The 18,418-nt window shown below is 39.0% G+C and overlaps 1 pseudogene; it reads left to right on the forward strand.

Moving 5' to 3' along the window:
• LOC122643801 overlaps positions 1-18,418 on the forward strand; it is a 93,988-nt pseudogene that overhangs the window by 48,000 nt on the left and 27,570 nt on the right.

Here is an 18,418-nt window from a genome sequence, read left to right on the forward strand (position 1 = left end):
ATCAGAAATAAACAAATGCTTCAATGCATCCTTATGCTTAACCAAACTCTGACATGTCAAACAAGCAGTTGCAAATCTAGTAACTGCAGCTCTCACAAGATCCTTTTGTCCAGTTCTTTTCCTCATTGCATCAAGAAGACGTGTGTGCCTGTAGATGAAGGTGGTTATTTTTTTTTGCCTTACCTATCACATTCTTAAAGTCTTTCAGACCACCTATATCCTCCAACATCAGGTCTAAACAATGGGCTGCACAAGGAGTCCAGTATAGCTTTCTTCTCTTTTCCATAAGCATTTTACCAGCCAACTTATAGTTTGAAGCATTGTCAGTCACAACTTGAATGACATAATCCTCACCAGCCAACTTATAGTTTGAAGCATTGTCAGTCACAACTTGAATGACATAATCCTCACCAATCTCATCAATTTTGCTATCAAGCAATTCAAATAGCATTTGTGCACTTTGAACCATACCAGATGCATCAACAGATCCCATGAAATAAGTCCCCTCTGGACAGTTAACGAGAAAATTAATTAAGTGCCTTCCCCGTTTATCTGTCCATCCATCAGACATAAGAGTGCACCCATACTGCTTCCAATACTCTTCATATTTTTTCTTCATCTCTGCAGTTTCATTCACAACATTTCTTAACAATGGCACTCTCACTTGATGATATGAAGGTGGAATATATCTAGAACCATATTGTGCAATAGACTCGCACATCACCTCAAAAGTCCTTGCCTTAATAGCATTGAATGGGATATCTTGCTGATACATCCACTTAGCAATGTGATAATCAACTCTGGCTTTTTGTTCTGGTGTCCTAAAACGGTTCTCTATAGTAGTCTGAGTAGAACTACTATTATGCCTCTCATTGACTACTTGCTCAGGAGTCCGTCTAACATGAGCATCCATGGGACCCCTTACTTGAGGCTGAGTAACCTTTCTTTTCTTAGCAATTGTCCCAGAGCTAGGAGCCACCCTAGCAGCTGTAGGAGCCTGGGATTGTCCTTCTAGTGTATCTTCTGATTATATTTGCCCTCCAACTTCTACAGCATCATCATCACCATCATCATCATCCAATACTTCTGTAATTTGTTTCTTCTTTTTTTTATTTAGAGCTTCCCTCATCACTTGAGAAATAGAATCATTCGTCTTGGTACACTTAATAACGTCTCCATATCCACCCACCAAATGTTGCTTCAATCTTTTAATTCCACAACTCATTTCTTTGCCACAAAGGGTGCATTTAACAACATTCTTGTTTGTTAGATCTGGCCAATACCCATAGTTCCACCCAGGGTCATTTGATTTGGCCTTTCTTGCTGGATCTTTGCTTGGATCATATCCTGGAGTAGCTCCAGTACTTACAATATTTTCACCCCCACTACTAATTGGTGTAGAACCATCCATTAGATGAGTGAAAGACACTAGTAGACTACAAAGGTAACAAAACAAAAAAAAAAACAATTAAACTGGTTTTTAGCATATTAACATTAAGCTGAACTAGGATGGAAAACAGTCAAAACACAAAATCCAAGTACTGGTTTTTAGCAGATTAACATTAATGGATGGAGGGGAAAAAAAAAACTGAAATTATGGAGTTGAATATGTGCTTGCTGCTGTTGTGTGTGTGACACTGTGAGTCTGTGACTCAGACTCTGAGTGAAATCAGTGAATAGTGATGGACTACTGGCTGTAAATCCTGTAATAACTATTAAATCCCTCCCCGCCTTATCTCTCGACTCTCTCCCTGTCTCTGTGTGTGTAAGTGTAGCTGTGTATGTGTGGGCCTGTGGCTGTGTGCCTGTGTGCAAGGTAAGAAGAAAACAAACATCACTACGCAGGCTGTAATCACTACCGGAGGTTGGGAGGAGAAGAAAGCAAGAAGAAGAAGAAGAGGTCTCGCTGGGAGGAGGAAGCAAGGCAAGAGAAAAATAGAAAAAAATGATACTACTTGGTCGTAATCACTACGGAGGTCGAGGAGAAGAATCAAGAAGAAGAAGACGAGGTCTCCTGGGAGGAGGAAGAAGATCCAAATTAAAAAAAAAAAAATTTACTTACTTGGAGAGTTGGAGTCCTGGAGATTGCCGGAGAACTGGAGAAGTTCGAACTTCGAACTTGTTCGAAGGCTGCCGAGACTCGAGAGTTGCAGGAAGCGAGGAAGTTACCGTTGCCGGAGTCACGATCCCTCTCCTCTCGATTTTCCCATTTGCGATTTCTATTTCCCCCCATTAGGGTATAACCGTATAAGTTATTATGTTTAATAATTTTAAGTGTTATGATAATGTGTATTGCAGGTGTAACTTTTCAAGTTACACCTCCAATACACATTAACGAAAAAGCATCTAAGTTATTAAATCGTTTTAAAAAAATATATATATATATATATAAACCTGACTTTTATACATTAAATGTTCAAATATCGGTCGACATAACCCATATATCGTGGTATGACGTCCATGGCGACGCCATGGAAGCCATATCACTCGATATTTATACATATACCATGGTGGATCTCGATATGCCCTTTCCCCCAGCGCCAGGACGCCATGGCGGCGCCATGACTATGATTCCCGGAAAGGTCTATCACCTAACTGACCACCAGTTCCACCACCACGTTCTCGGCGAGAAATTATAAATTTATAATGTAAAAATTCAGGAAAATATCTTCAAAATCTGGGTCAGCTGCATGGTTCGAGACGATACGGAGATCTCGCTGAGAAAGTGTAAAAAATTAATGCGTATGGTGTTTTCACTTGGTTTTTTGAAAAACCGAGAAACTCGGCGAGTTTTCGAACCATGTTCTCTATGAGCTGATTTTTTTTTTCATGATTATAATAGAAACTGAATTACTTGTGGTGGGAGAATAATTCCACCTGCAATACTTTTTGATATTCTCTTTTGAAATGGTTTAATTATTGGCTTTCATTTTTGTAGATAAATGATCGTTATGTGTACCCTCTGGAATTGGACCTTGATAGAGATGAGAGAAAATATTTGTCAGCTGAAGCAGATTGGAGTGTTCACAACAAATATATACTTCACAGGTATCAGTTATCAGTTATATCAGGATTTTTATTGTCTGGATTCGACCATTAAAATATTGGTCATCTCTTGAGTGATGTTGTGCAATTATGTTTCCTTTTTTTTGGAAGATGTAAATGGAAAGATTGTATTCAACAAAGCCCAGCGATTACACCGCACTCCAAAGTGGGGAGAAAGAAAGAAAGGAAGAGAAGGGGGAAATTACCCCAAGCAAGGTCCTAACTGAGGGGGCAGCACTTAATTCCGAAACTTAGCCTATAACACTTGATCCAGTACCTGTTGGGAATGAGCAGAATACATTAGTGGATGGGAAGACAATTGGAGGTTCTCCCCCTACTGTATAGAGAAGGTAAAATAGTCTTCCGGAGGGTTCATATCTGCCACAGTAGGGTTCATCTAGGCAAGGAGGGCAAAACCTTTTGAAGTCGTCATGAACAGCAATGTAGGACCACACGACATATCACCTTGAGACAGGTTATGAAGCAAACCATGCGGAGGAGGCAACTCAACATCTGTAGGGTTCCGAGAAGAGCACCTTTCCAAGGCCGAGGACAAAACTAGACAAGCGTCTCCAGTTGAGGAATAGAGGGCTCACCAGGAGGAGCATTGGAGAGGGAAGAGGGGGGTGGGGGGGGGGGAGAGGGAACCTGAGTCTTGCAGAAATAAGCAAGGGATGGGAATGGGTGGGTCTTCACAATCCCAGAATTTATGAAAACAGCTGAGCGGTTAGCACAGTGAGCATATATACACACACAAGGCATGGCGAGGGGGAAGCCAATTGTAATGTACTCCTTGGGAGAAGAACCCCTCACCTTCAAGGGCAATGGAGATGGAGCGGAAAGGGTCAGAGATTTCTGCACAGATTCGAGTGGCCTGTCGTCACTCCAAGAAATGCCCCACTAGCTAGTTACTCCAATGATCTATTTGACATGTGACTCCATTTACAAAAAAGAGCTGGATGTAATGCAACAGATGATCACCTTCATTTCTAGTAGAGGATGTGGAGAACAGGGAAGACCAGACTTTGTTGGTTGTCCCAATATAGCCTTTCTTTTTGAAAGTAGGAGGGGAGGTTAATTTGGAAGGGTTAAGGGGTGTATTCCTGTCCGCAAAGGATCCTAGGTCGAAATGGTCAGACACCCCCAGCTTCAAACCAGATCGCTGTCACACCCCTAGGGAAACCAACCACTCTAGGATCGCTCAGCGAGGAACCAATGCCTTGTCGAAACAATGGGGAGATCTTTAGTGCACAAAATTATCGAGGCCAACAGAACCTTCCCGGAAATCATTGACCGAAGAGGAATTACCAGCCTCAGGAAGAGGCCAGCCTAAGACCACCCTACAACAACAGCCCTTCGAACCTAGAACCAAGACAGGTAGACAGAGATTGAAACACCCAGGGATAGCAAGCCTACCATGCCTACACTTCTCCACTCCCATGGCTTCACCTTCCTACCCCCCCCCCCCCCCACACACACACAGAATTAGTCCTTGCAAAAGGAACTGGCAAGCAGCACCCGATCCACCCGGAGAGACCAGAAACACCACAACCTGTGTACACTCGCACCAGGCACCTCTCAATTATGTTTCTTTAGTTATAGGGTTGTTGACATTCCTCAATAAACAAATTTCTTGCTTGATTGTTGTTTGGTGAGTAGTTTTGGATTTACCCAGTCTAACTATAAAATTCTTTTTTTTTTGCTGTGCTACTATACTCAAAAGTAGGAATTAATTCTTGTACTTTTTTATCAACAAAAGTTATGTTACTTGACTTTGAAGGAATCTTTTTTTCCTTACATCCTGCTCCTTACTCATCCATGTTTGTTTGCAGTGTTTTGGTTCACAGTGGTGGGGATCGTGATGGATGTTATTATGCTTTTATCAGGCCAACCCTCTCTGATCAATGGTTTGTATCATATCCTCGGAATGGTGGTGTTTGTAAGCATTGAACTGTTTTGAAATTTTAAGAGTATTGCCGGGACACGAATAGAGGCTTTCATAATTTACTGCTGCCTGTTAAAATATAAGTTTATTTTTTTGGCCTAGATTACGAGATTTCTGTGAAAGAATTGTGGTTGCTTAGGTGTGGTATTAAACGTATCTGTATTCTGCCAAGTTTAGAGAACTTGTATGTAAAAAATTCTATTGTCATGGATGGTATTGATCTAGATCGGTTTGGGACAATCACAAGTATCAACCAATTGAAGGAGCAAAGGACTTATATACAGTACTTGGTTTAAAATATATAGGATCAGTCGGGCCGTATGACGACTCCCAAAACCATGCCTATGATATATATAGTGTACAAGGTGTGAAAATACTTTTTTTTTCATTCATTCAGCTCTTTTAAACTCATAAGCTGGTTCACTAGTTATTAAACTTTTTGTTTTTACACTCTTATTGGTTGTTTTTCGTCGTATCTTGCCCTGCTCAGATGGGGTTTCTGTGTGTGTTGAAGCATGGTTTTGTGCACTCTAATTCATGTTTCTCCAACGCCAACAACAAACTTAGCTTTATCCCAAAGTAGGGAAAACTGAGGTCTAAACAGAAAAAGGGAATGAAGAGATGGGTAAAAGATGGATGAGAAATGAGATGGGGAAAGAAAACAAGAAAAAGATGAAAAATAAAAAGAAAAATGAAAGGAGTAAGAGGTCGGGCCTTGATGCAACAATGATGGGGGTAAGAGGAATGAAGTTCAGCCCAGCAAGTGGGGAAAAACTAAGCTAAATGGGTTCTGCTACATGGATCCTTGCCTTATCTGAGGTCATACTTGGTACAAGATCTAGACTATGCATGTCCTTCCTCACAGCTTCCCCCCCTATGGTCATTTTCAAGGTTCAAAAACTCGTCTCCACTTTCGGCGAGTTAGTGTATTTTTATGTTTTGTTTCGGTTAGATGTTTCGATAGGCAAATGGCCATAGTTGACTCTAAAACTTTAAGGGAGGCTTGTTTTAGGCTTAATAAGCATATTTAAATCTTCAAATTGTAAAATAAAAACACCCAATTTGGTGTTTTGGATTTGCACCCTTGCTTGGCAGTAATCATTGAACCCTTAATGTAATATTGCCTATTCTACACATTGTTTGAGTGCTATGAGACATAACTGGTAGGTGAAACATGCAAATTATGCAATAATGGATGAAGACACATAATATTGAATAATTATTTAAAAAATAGTTAATGACTTAAAGTTTCTACAACAAACCACAAAATACAGTGATTTGTTCACAATGAATATTACATAGACATCTAACCCAAGTACAATGAATAATAAATAAGTCATAGACACCTTACTACCCTAGTCTTCCACGTCTCAACTCCCAAGTCCCAACAATACAATAGTATGAATACTGAGGAGGTCAAGATTCTCAAAATATTCGAGATTTCTTTGAGATTCCCAAAATATTCTAAATTTCGATCGAGTTATTCAAAATTGTGTATGTCTTGTGTCTCGTATGTCATCTCGTCTCGAGGAGCTCGAGATTCTTGAGATATTCGAGATCTAACCGAGATTTCGGTGAGTTTTTGAACTATATCATTTTAGGCCTACCCCTTGCTCTTTTGACTCCTTCAATTGGGATCATATCACTCCTCCTTACAAGGGTGTCCCTAGGCATCCGTTGAACATGACAGTACCACTGCAAACAACTCTCTCGAAGCTTGTCATTGATCTGCGCAACTCCCAATTCAGCTCTAATATGCTCATTCCTTACGATGTTTCTTGTTTCTGTGACATCTAAATGCTTGAGTGTTTCTTGATTCTGTATTATAGTTTACGATATGAACTGTTCAAGATTTCTGTTAAGCTATTTTTGTATGGTCCGACAGTATCGTGATCACTATCAATCGTTAATTCCCAATACTGACTTTTATGTGGTTATATTCAGGTACAAGTTTAATGATGAATGTGTAACAAAAGAAGATGAGAATAGTGCCTTGGAAGGGCAGTTTGGTGTTGGGGAAAAGGTGATATTCTTGCACTCTGTATGCTTTGTAGTGCACTTTTAGGATCCTTCCGCTGGCATTTCATTTTAACATGTGTTCATTTGTTTCCCCTTTTCTCCTAACAATTACCGCAGATAAATTCTTGCCTGGACGGCACTGCCTACATGCTTGTGTATATACGTAAAAGTGACAAGGAGAAAATAATTTGTAACGTGGATGAGAATGGCATAAATGAACACCTAAAGGTAGGATACTTGGTCTATGAATAATTGATTTGAATTCTTCACTTATTACTTATTTCTTTTTTCTTTTTTTTTTTGGGGGGGGGGGGGTGTGGTTGTTGGAGGAATTTTGTTTGAGCACATCTAACCTTGTATTTCAGATAATGTTGAAGAAAGAAATCAAAGACCATGATGGAAAGGAGCACAAGAGAAGGGAAAAAGCAGAGGGTCGCCTTTATACAGTCATAAAGGTTAATACATGAAACATGGCTTTTGAGTAATTGATTTTCTACCCAGAGTCAGAATTGATGAACCACTTGGTTCTCTTACTAAAGTAGTTGTTTTGTACCATTAGGTTGCACGGATTGAGGATCTCGTTGAGCAGACTGGGAGGGATATTTATTTTGATCTTGTGGATCATGATAAAGTTTGGAGCTTCCGTGTTCAAGAGGAAATGCCTTTTATCCTTTTCAAGGTATAGTTCAGTTAGTATTTGCGTTGCATTTCAGGAAGTTTGGCCTCTAGGGACAAGTCTTAGTTGAGCTGGTTGATGTACTGGTTCTTGTTGAAATAGTTTGGGGGCTAATTATCTATTTCTACACAGAGTGGTTCATGACGTGTTCAGTTGGCATATTATTTGAGGAAGTTAAATGGAAATAGAGGCAAAGTGTCGTAGAATATCCTTCGTCTATTTAGAAATTTTGGCCTATGGTGGAATTTTTTGTGGTGGAGAATTTGTTCTTTTTAGAACGTAGTTGTCACGGTTTCTGTCATCTAGGCGATCATTGGCGTTGAATGAGGGAAAAAATCAAGGCAATACCATCAAGCCCTTACAACAAAGGGTGCCTGGATTCCTAAGCGTCCCCTTGACAACTTTGTTTTAGAAAACCTTTCTTTTATGCATGCTTAAGTCATATAAAGTATTTGGTACTTGTGCCAATAATCAATTGTTTGGGTTGCAGTCAAGGAACTAAAACTCGGATTTTGACCTTAGAAAAAACCGAGTTGAATCGAGATCTCTGTTGAGTTGGGGTATTTTTTTTTTCCAACTAGAAGCCTGGTTTCGGTGGGTCTTAGACCTAGTTTGGTTTTGAAACTTGGTACTCATATTCTATTTTAGGCCAACACAATGTCACTATCAGATTTTGCAAAAACAAAGTCCAAATAGGAGTTTCACTTCGGACCCTAGGTCGGCAAGCGACAACGTACTAATAGGCCCTATTCTACACATAATTTACTAATTAAAAGCATTGAAATCATACAATTGATATTAAGCAATTTAAATAAACATTACAAATGTGAAGTTCAATGTTAACATATATGAGATAAATCTACTCTTCCAAGCCATGTTTCCGACACCAGTATGGCTCAGATTGTGCCACGTAGGTTTCCCATGTCATAAATTCATGCCAGAAATTGGTGTAGTCTACCACACAGCCTACATAAGTGTTGTCATTAGCTGTCTGAAGGTACCCTATTCTAGGGTATGGAACTAGAAGAGGCGGTTGCGATGAGAAGAATGGGATCGATCCACTGCTATCCGAAGGCATGTATGGTTGGGTTGGGACTATGAATAGGTTGTCCACAAACCCTGACCCAGTGCTCCGAGTGTCGAAGTCATGGTCATAGTGTACTGACTTCGGCTGCCCATAGCAACTATATTCGGAACCAGTGCGCTCCTGGCCCTAATCATAGTCATGATGAGGCTGAGATTGTAACGCCCTGCCTTCCGGTTTGGGAATTAGGCCGTTAACGGTTCAAGGATCGACGCGGTTTAAAGATAATGAACCGGAATTAATCACAAGTGTGGTAAAATAAATGGTTTCTCATAAAATCATTACTAGTGACCATTTTTCAGAGATAATCAGCGGAAGTCTTATTCAAACCATCAAACTAACTAATTACAGTCGTCTCTAGACTTGAAATAAAACTTTAATAAAATTCTACCATAAAGTATCAAAATAACATTAATTCTAAAAGGTTCTAAACTGATAACAGTCCCTAATATTCTCTAATAGCAAATATAAAAGGGTCCATCGATGTCTTCACAAGGCTCCTCTTCTCCACTCGCCCATCCACCAAGTAGTGCTTCAGGTTCGATTTCTAAAGACACACCATCTGAAATGATATAAAGGGGTAAGCTTTGGGGAAAAAGCTTAGCAAGTACACATCATACAACCCTGCAAGTATTAAATCGAGGGTCTTGAATTAAAAGTCAATCGTCAAGAAAAAACTAGGATTTAAGACAACAAATCGAATAAAGATACGGAACAGTTTCATGCCATGCCATGCATTTGTTATATAACAGAAAAATATCTCATTTCAATTTCAACCTTCAACAGTATTAATTCAACACAAGAAAATAAAAGTAAGTAGAGCACTTTGAATTATGGCCCCGTAAGGTGATACGGCTTGTGACGTAATACAACTCCTAACCATATTTAGATTCCATCCAAAACCTTTCAGTCAAAATATTTTTGGTACAACCTACGAGAGTGTGACATATTGCCCTGTAACGTGATACAGCCTTAAACAATATGACATTACCCATTCCGGTAGATACCACATAATTCTTTAAAATCTCAGAGTCATTGGAAGACTTGTATAACTATAAGAATGCATGTGAAAACATTATTTCCATCTCTTAAAATATCATACATATTGCCAAACTTCAATTGAATTTCATGCTAGGACAATTATGGTATTAAAATAACCTTCATGCTTTGATTTAAAGGATCTTGATAAATCAACATATAACAAGGATCAATAAGAGAGTAGGATCATAGATTAAATAAATTCTGCATTGATGGATTAAGGAATTAGATCATCGATTAATAAAAGATCAACAATGATGGAGTAAGGAATTAGATCATAGGTTTTACTAAAATCAACATTGATAGGAGGATTAAGATCAAATTGGAAGTCCTAGTTGGAGAGGTGGAAAAATACAAGAATTGAAGTATAATGTTTACTTACCGCTCTTGAACCAAAATAAACAATCGAACCTTTAGATACAAGGCCCTATCTTCCCAAGCTTGAGCAAAGGAGAGCAATGGAGAAGGGTATGAAGTTCCCCCCCCCCCCCCCTTCCTTTCTCCTTTTGCCTTCTTTTTTTCTCTTTTCTCCTTCCACGATTTCTTTCTCTCCCTTTTTTTTTCCCTTTCTGTACTCTCAATCTCCCTCTTTCACGTTTTATGCCTCTCTCTCCCTTTTTAAACAAATTAATGCCTCTCTCTCCCTTTCTAAACAAAATCAGACTTTATCCCACTCTTTCCTATTTCAACTCAATTTCTCGTTCTTTGTATTTATCTCATTATCCCTCTCTCTCTCCCCCCTACTTTCTTATCTCCTTATTTCCCTCAGATAGAAACCCCTCCAAGCCGTGGAGCACACTCATCCCTCCTCAAACGTGGATCTTTTCTTCTCCTTCTCTCACCTAGTAGTTTGTAAGTGGGACCCACTATGTTGTTCAAAGTAAAAGAATAAAATCCCCACTTATTTGCTTCAAACGGGATTTGATCCCTAGACCACTTAATCATGTACCAAGTATTAACCACTAGGCTAACTAGCTTAGATATTAAGAGGCCTATAAATAAATATGTTTAAATAAAAGTTGCTTATAAGCAAAGCACAGGTGAAGTTACCAGTATGTCCACCAAGCACTACACTTTAGACACACTAGCAAGTTTCTTACCTCGAGTGTGTATGCTAACTACCAAGATTCCATCCTTCACTGGTCCACTGGTAAAGATTCTGCACACATGGTGAAAAGTCCAAATTACCCTTATATTTTGGGCACGGATATTACAGAGATGAATGCCATGACTGACGCTCACTAGTAGTATCTATACTCATGCTTCTAAAACTTGTAAACATGGTCTTCATACACATGTCATCATCCTGAGCCTGTGACTATTTGCGACCCTTCTTTCTCTTGTACGTAGCGGGGACACCATGGTTTCGATCCTGTGTGGCATGCGTAAAATGAGACTCACCTGTGTAACGCACAGGCCCCGCCTTTGTCCCAGCGGATACTAGTACTGCTCGCGCATCCCCTCATGACAATCATCATAATAACCACCACTCCGCATGCCACCACTACCAACAAGGTCATCACCAGCAGGGTCAACACTTCCTGCTGCAGCCTCAATAAGTCTCGGTGACTCTGAATGCACACGCCCCTCCTCGAGAAACAACCTCTCTGCGAAGTAGGGGTTAAGGCTGCATACATTGTGATCCTCTCTTGATCCCGCATTGGCAGGAACCTCATGCATTGGGTACGCCCCTTTATTATTAACATTAATGTCTTTTTTTATTATCATTCTCATCAGCATCATTATTATTGTTATCATTAGTACTATCATTATTATTATCATGGATAGAATATTTTCTTTAAATTGAAAAAAAATATTGGTTTACTTATTTTAAGAAACCAATATGTAATTAAAATAGAAATCCAACCATAGAGAGCTTTTGTGATGTGTGGTATGTTTAATACATGTAGAGAACTAGCCATAATCAAGGTTTTATTTTTCCTTCTGTTTGGTTATCATCTAACTATTGAAATGGTTTATAGGAAGAGGTTGCTAAAGCGTTTGGCATTCCAGTGCGATACCAGCGCTTTTGGCTGTGGGCCAAGGGTCAAAACAATACCTATCGTCCAAGCAGGCCATTGACTTGTCAGGAAGAGCAACAATCAGTAGGTATTTCTATTATCATATCCTTTTTGTTTTATTTGTTTCCACCACTTATTTTCAAAAGTTATCATGAATCTAGCACTACATGTATTGCTTTATTTCTTGTTGCTGTGTTCCTTCTAAATCAGATCTAGTTATCCAGTCACCTATATTTGATAAGTTATTTTGAATCTACCCATAGATGCATTGCTTTACTTCTTGGTGCTTCTATCGAAGGGGGAAAAAAAGGGCGGGTAACATACTTCATTTTACATTCAAAGTGATATTGCACTGTAATTATCATTCTGATTTTTATTCAGTTGGGAAATGCATTCTGTAGGTGTTGAATGAGTTAGATTTCTGTTAAGGCCTCCTTCAGTTGATTAGAAGAATGCAATTTCCAAAAGAAGGGTTCTAAGTCTAGATTTTAACGCATTGATGAGAAAGCTATTGTTTTTTTTTCATTTTTTCCACTGCAACTTGAGAGCTGGGTTTGTGATTATTCTGATACCTTGTTTCGTTAGGTGAAGGTTGTCAATCCCTTCGGCAGACTGTTCTTTACTTTGTCAAAATGTTTCACCTTCTGAAGTATGCAAATATGAAAATTCAGAGTCAATGTACCCTTTCCGATGTCTTTAAAGAGAAAGTCACTTGCTTAATTGTTGTTTTAGGAACCATATCTTATTTCTGCAATTCTGGTTTGGAACGCATTGTTCTGAGACCATGCAAAGCTTTCTTTAGTGTTATTCCTTTCTCTCATTATTGGGGAACTTGATAATTAAATGCAATAGCAAGAATCAGTGATATCCCACCCTTGTTTTTTTTTTTTTTTTTTGGGGGGGGTGGGTCAGGGAAGCGTTTGGGTTGGTGATGCAGAAATAAAGACTTACTAGGGTAAGAAATCCAAGAAGAACTAGGCCTAACACGGCTATTTTTTTAATTTAAACAGGCATAACATGACCTGGGTCCACTTTGTTTTTGTTTTATTTTGAGTGTTTTAGTTAAGTTCTGTTTGACCCAGTGGCTCAACGGTTCAATGTAAGTTGTGTTTTTAAATAGAACTTAAGTTATGGGTCCACATTAACTCATTTTCTTTTAGAGTTCTATAAGGATGAGGCAACTTTTAAGTGGGGATGGATAGGGGGGTTATCCTAGTCTAATTAAAACTGTTTTTAGTTATAAATAAGGATTGGGGAGAAGCCCTGATCCTCATGTTTTTCTATTATCAAAGTTGTGGTTTTGCTTTGCTCTATGATGCAGGTTTTCAATGTAATAGATCACTTTTATGGGCCTAAAATATGGGTACTTAGGTTCCATACGGGATTAGCCTTATACTTAGTTTCTTTTCACGTTTTAGTGTTCTAAATTGAATCGGTTGAACCACTGGTCCAATTTAAGTGATTTTAGAGTATTCTTTTAGGATTTAATAATTTCTTTAACTTAAGTTATATTTTAGGGTCCACACTTCTACACGAATTTTAGATAGGGAGTGTTTTGTATTTAGACTCAGGCTAGGATTTGGGATTTCCTATTCGTAGGCTGCATAGGAATTTAGGCCTTTGGCCATTATGAATAAAGAACAACCGTGGGGCTCCTCTTTACCTCATTGTTTTATGAAATTTGCTCTTGCAAGCTGTTGCAACCTTTCTTCTATTGAAGATCTGCTCTATGTGTGATCAAAGTTGGTGGGATTGGTATGTGATCCAATCGCCACCTTGCGATGTGAAGCCTTGGTGGTTTGTTGGTGGGATTGGTGTTTAATCCAATCGACACTTTACGGTGTGAAGCCTGGGTGGTTCTCTTCAAGTTCTACTTTATAGTTTCAGTTAAAGATTCGATTTTTATTCAAGTTCCTTCATCAAGAAGCTGCTGCCGATTACATTCTGCCATTTCAAGCAAGTCTGAAACATTCCCCACCCCCAATTCTATTTCTGATCTTCTACAACCCCAAACCCTAGCTTTCCCCCTTTTCTATATTCAATTTCCCATAACCTAAAATCTCCACAGACATAACCATCCTGTGAAAACCTGTCTTATTTGGATTGATTACTCCCCTGCCATATTGGGAAACTTGGTCCAAAGATTAGCCCCATCCTCCCACTGTAAGCTTAGAAAACCCCATAAACCCTAATTTCTGCCCAGTCCAGACCAACCGTCAGAACAGTCTACATTCTCAGAAAACCATTCTTGTTTGGTTAACTTCTGACCTGCCAAACCCTAGAAATCCATCTTTTCCTCTTTTCCAAAACCTGAAACCCTAACCCTAACCTTCTGTCATTCTAGTTTACACACTTCTGCTCATCAAAACATCACAAGACCTTCATTGATAAACTCCCCTACAGCTGCCTAGCATTACCAAATACCAACACCTCAAACCCTAACCAAACCCTAATATTCATCTAAACCCATATTCTGTCCCAATCGGACTTCCAGTTCATATCAGATCCTGGTGTACTGGTTCCTAGTTGGTCTCCTACCAACCTAGGACTATGTTACTCTGTGGTGAATCAGTGTCTGTTCTCTCATTGTGTTAAATCAAGGCCACAATTGGTGGTGAAGCCTGTCAAATCCTTGCGGTGTGCAGCCCAGGTTTCTGCTCTCTTATTTCTTTGATTTCTTCTTGAAGAATATCAAAGCTGTCCGTACCTGTTCTAGCCTGCAGTTGAGATTCAGGTTTGGTTTCTGCGATGAGAATTCCTAGTCACATCTGGTATGCTGGAAATCAAAGTAACAAAGGTCTGATCTACAATTTCATCTCATAAATCTCATAAAGTCAATAGCCTAAACACCATCCTAATATCAAGTTTTGATTATACTAATTGAATGCTGTATTCCTATTCCAAGTTTTCGTTATCATTTGCTATTTTGGTGGATATTCGAGAGAGTATGTGACACAGTTAGATCATCTCAATAGGCTTATTTTATTGGAAATAAGCCTTGAGTTGGCCTTTAGGCCAATGGGTTTTCAATGTAATAGGCCACTTTAATGGGCCTAAACTATTGGTATTAAGGCTGCCGACTACATACAGGATTGCTTATTAGGACTTAGTGAACATGGCATTCTAAAACCTGGATATTCAAAACCCTAAGGAGGTTGCTCAGTTGGGAAGGACCAACACCTCACAAATAAGATGTCATGAGTTCAATTCTCCTTGGGGCCTAACTATCAAAAAAAAAACTGGATATTCACGAGATTATGTTTTAGAATTCTGATGAATCTGATTTCAGTGATGATTATATGTTTGATAGCACTGATATGAATTCTGAACCTGATTGTTGAAAATATCAGTTGACTAGTCAAACTTGAGGTTTCCTACTACTACAAGGAATTGTCAGATTCAGCAGATCCGACGCTTAGATCTTGCTTATAGCAGCATTTATTCTGGCTCCAATTGGACAAGCCATACTTCACACCGACCCAGTAAAAATGAAGCGAAATCCAAACCTTCATTTCTATACTCGGTTCGAAGCAGGTGATTTATTCCACTTTATTTGGGCAAGGTCTCAAAGGCTACGTTTGGTAACGTTCTTCGCATAGTTGTCATGGCGTTGCCATGGTGCTGCCATGGCGTCCTGGCGTTGGAGAAATGTGGATATCGACCTATGCCATGACGTGTTGTCTCTCTTTCCCTCTTCGATTTCTTCTTCTTTAATTTATTGTTTCTTCTCCAACCTTAGACCCACTCCCTGTTTCCCTAAATCTCCTATTTTAGCCTTGGTTTGTGAGTTTTTTCTTTCTGGGCGGTACTACCAGATTCTGGAAAGCCATCATAGGATCCTTACACACACATCGATTGGTTCTGAGATTTGATCCATAAGTTCGTTTCTCTTGGGTGATCCATACCTGGAAGTATCCAAAAGTCTCTCTTTCTGTGAGATTCAATTTTTCGAAGTAACCTGCAACGAAGACATCCGCCAGATCTGATTTCAGATCTCACCATTCGGTTGCCAGCAGAATTATGGGGCTATTTCTCGTTGGGATCGGCAGACCTTGGTGCTGCGATTTTGTTCCAGAAATTGCAAGGAGAATTGTCTTCATAAGGAGTTTCCTCTGTTGGAACTACTCCAGTTCACCGCCTCTCTGCCCCTCTTTCTATCGTTTTATTGCAAGGTTGAAGAAAACATGTTAAGTCTTTAAAATTGCAAGTAAGGACAACTTATATTATTTATATATAACCCCCTATATTCTCTATTGCTATTCTGTTTAGCCCTTTCAGTTTTCTCTTTAACTGCATTAAATTACAGTTCTGCCACTCCTTTACAACTTCAGATTAATTACAATTCTGCCATTGCTCGTATAAATCTTGATTTATCTACTAGTTTGCCATTCAACTTTGGATTTAATTACAATTCTGCCATTGTTCTTATAAATCTTGATTTATCTACTAGTTTGCCAATCAACTTTGCCATTCAACTTTGGATTTAATTACAATTCTGCCATGGTCGACATGATCGCCATGGTGGGTGACGTGTCGATATATCGATCAGACACCCCTCCACCGACTTGGATTTGACGCCATGACAACTATGGTTCTTCATCCAGAATGGGTGTTTTTGGCCAGAAACGTTTTTTTTTGTTCTTGGTCTGAAGCAATGTTCTTTGTATGTAATTGACCGTTTGGCAAATCTGTTCTAGAACTGTTCTAACAGTTCTGGAACAACTATGGCGTTTGGTAAAATCTGTTCATACAAATTTGTCAGAAATTACAGTAATGGCATTTCCTTCATTACTACACCGAATGACACAAATTTTTTAAAAAAAAACCATCATTAACATTCCAATGTCCAAAAGATAATTAGGCCAAACATGTCAAATTCACGTTTTTTTAAGTCAAACTACAACTTTGACCACCCAAATCTGAATCTAATCTTCACTTTTGTTCAAATCTAGTTTAGAACCAAAGGCTTCAAGGACGTCTCTCAACATCTTTGTTTGATTCTTTGAGTGTTTATTGTTTAACAGTAGAATAAGCTGTCACATATCGAGCCATAACTACCAAAGTCATTGATCAGAGATTAGAGAGGTTTCAGCACCAGTTGCATCCTAAACTCTAAGAATGTACGGAGGTTGTCTTATTTCAACCATATAACCACATTATGTTATTAAACACATCATTTTAATTAACCAAACAAAATGGGGAAAAAGGATCTAATAATTCTATAACCCAAAGAAAGAAATGAAGTCATATCATTGAATTGAACTAAACCCAAAACAACATGTGAAGCAAATACACAGGAGCATTTTTATCAAACAACATGTGAAGTTAGGCATTGGAATGTAACAAACAATCACAAGCAACGCAGGAAATGAAAAGAGAAGATATGCAAGGGGGTTTCGGCTATACCTTCTGGTGTTAGCAAGATTGAGAACCAAGTCTGATTCAAGAGAACAGATCTGCAATGCAACCAAAAAAAAGACATTTTTATATACTCATGAAGATTAGTTAAAATTTTAAAAAAAAAATCAAAACCACAACCGAGAGATGGAGAGACAGACATCAGCCTTGAATCGAGTTCCAAATGGTGGAGTTAGAGAGTGGAATCGTCATTCAGGTGGGGAAAAAGACGAAACCTAGGGTTTCTTTGTATCAGGTTCCAAATTGAGGGTTTCAGTTCATTGGCCGCACGAGAAGACGACTCAGAGCTAGGGTTTCTTTGTACCAGATCTCGCACAGAGAGCGAGAGCGACAGAGATAAAGTGAGATAAAGAGAGGGATAGAGAGAGATCGAGAGATAGAGCTTTACCTTCGATGGAGGTTGTTGGTGGTGATCGCTGGTCGCTCCAGGTACAGTGGTTGATTGTGCCCTGTAGTTTGTGAAGCCCGTCGAGTGAATCGAGTGATTTGTCTCGATTTTTTTTGTGCCCTGTAGTTGTGCCGTTCCACGGAACAACAAAACAAGTCTCACTTTTTGCAAATGCCGTTCTCAGCACCCAAATAAGCACCAGTTCATTTTTTAAGACCAAAAAAACGAACCAACATGCCAAACGGATTTGACCTGTTATTCCGTTCTCGGAGAACGGAAAAATGCAAATACACCTTCCGTGGAACGTTACCAAACGTAGCCAAAAAGGACCACTCGACCAGGATTATCCAGCTTTCTGATCTCTGGATCTTGCTTGTTGAACTTTTTCCTAAATTCTGGAATTTCTCTCGATTTTGTGATCCTATTCTTTTGGTGTTGATTTTAAATATAATATATCTTTCCAGTTCCCCCACCCCCTTCAAAAAAAAAACAGTGATATCACTGCAAAACATTAATCAAGCTTAAAATCATCAGGTACAGGGAGGCTAATGCCAAACTATTCAAATCTGGAGGAAGGGTGCTAAATTTTGGACATTGAATTTAATTTTTTCTGGTCTAAGTTTGATCTTAAACTGTTTGCTTAGGATCTTCCAGTAGTTATCTTTGGAACCCTCTTTGTTTTCTTTATAATATAAGCTCCTGCTTCTGATTTAGGCGTTTATATCAACAGGGTGGTTGGTTCTCTAATGTAATTGCAGTCTAGTACATGCAAGACTTGCTTTTT

The sequence above is a fragment of the Telopea speciosissima genome, chromosome 10 (genome assembly GCF_018873765.1).
Source record: "Telopea speciosissima isolate NSW1024214 ecotype Mountain lineage chromosome 10, Tspe_v1, whole genome shotgun sequence".
Taxonomy (NCBI): Eukaryota; Viridiplantae; Streptophyta; class Magnoliopsida; order Proteales; family Proteaceae; genus Telopea; species Telopea speciosissima.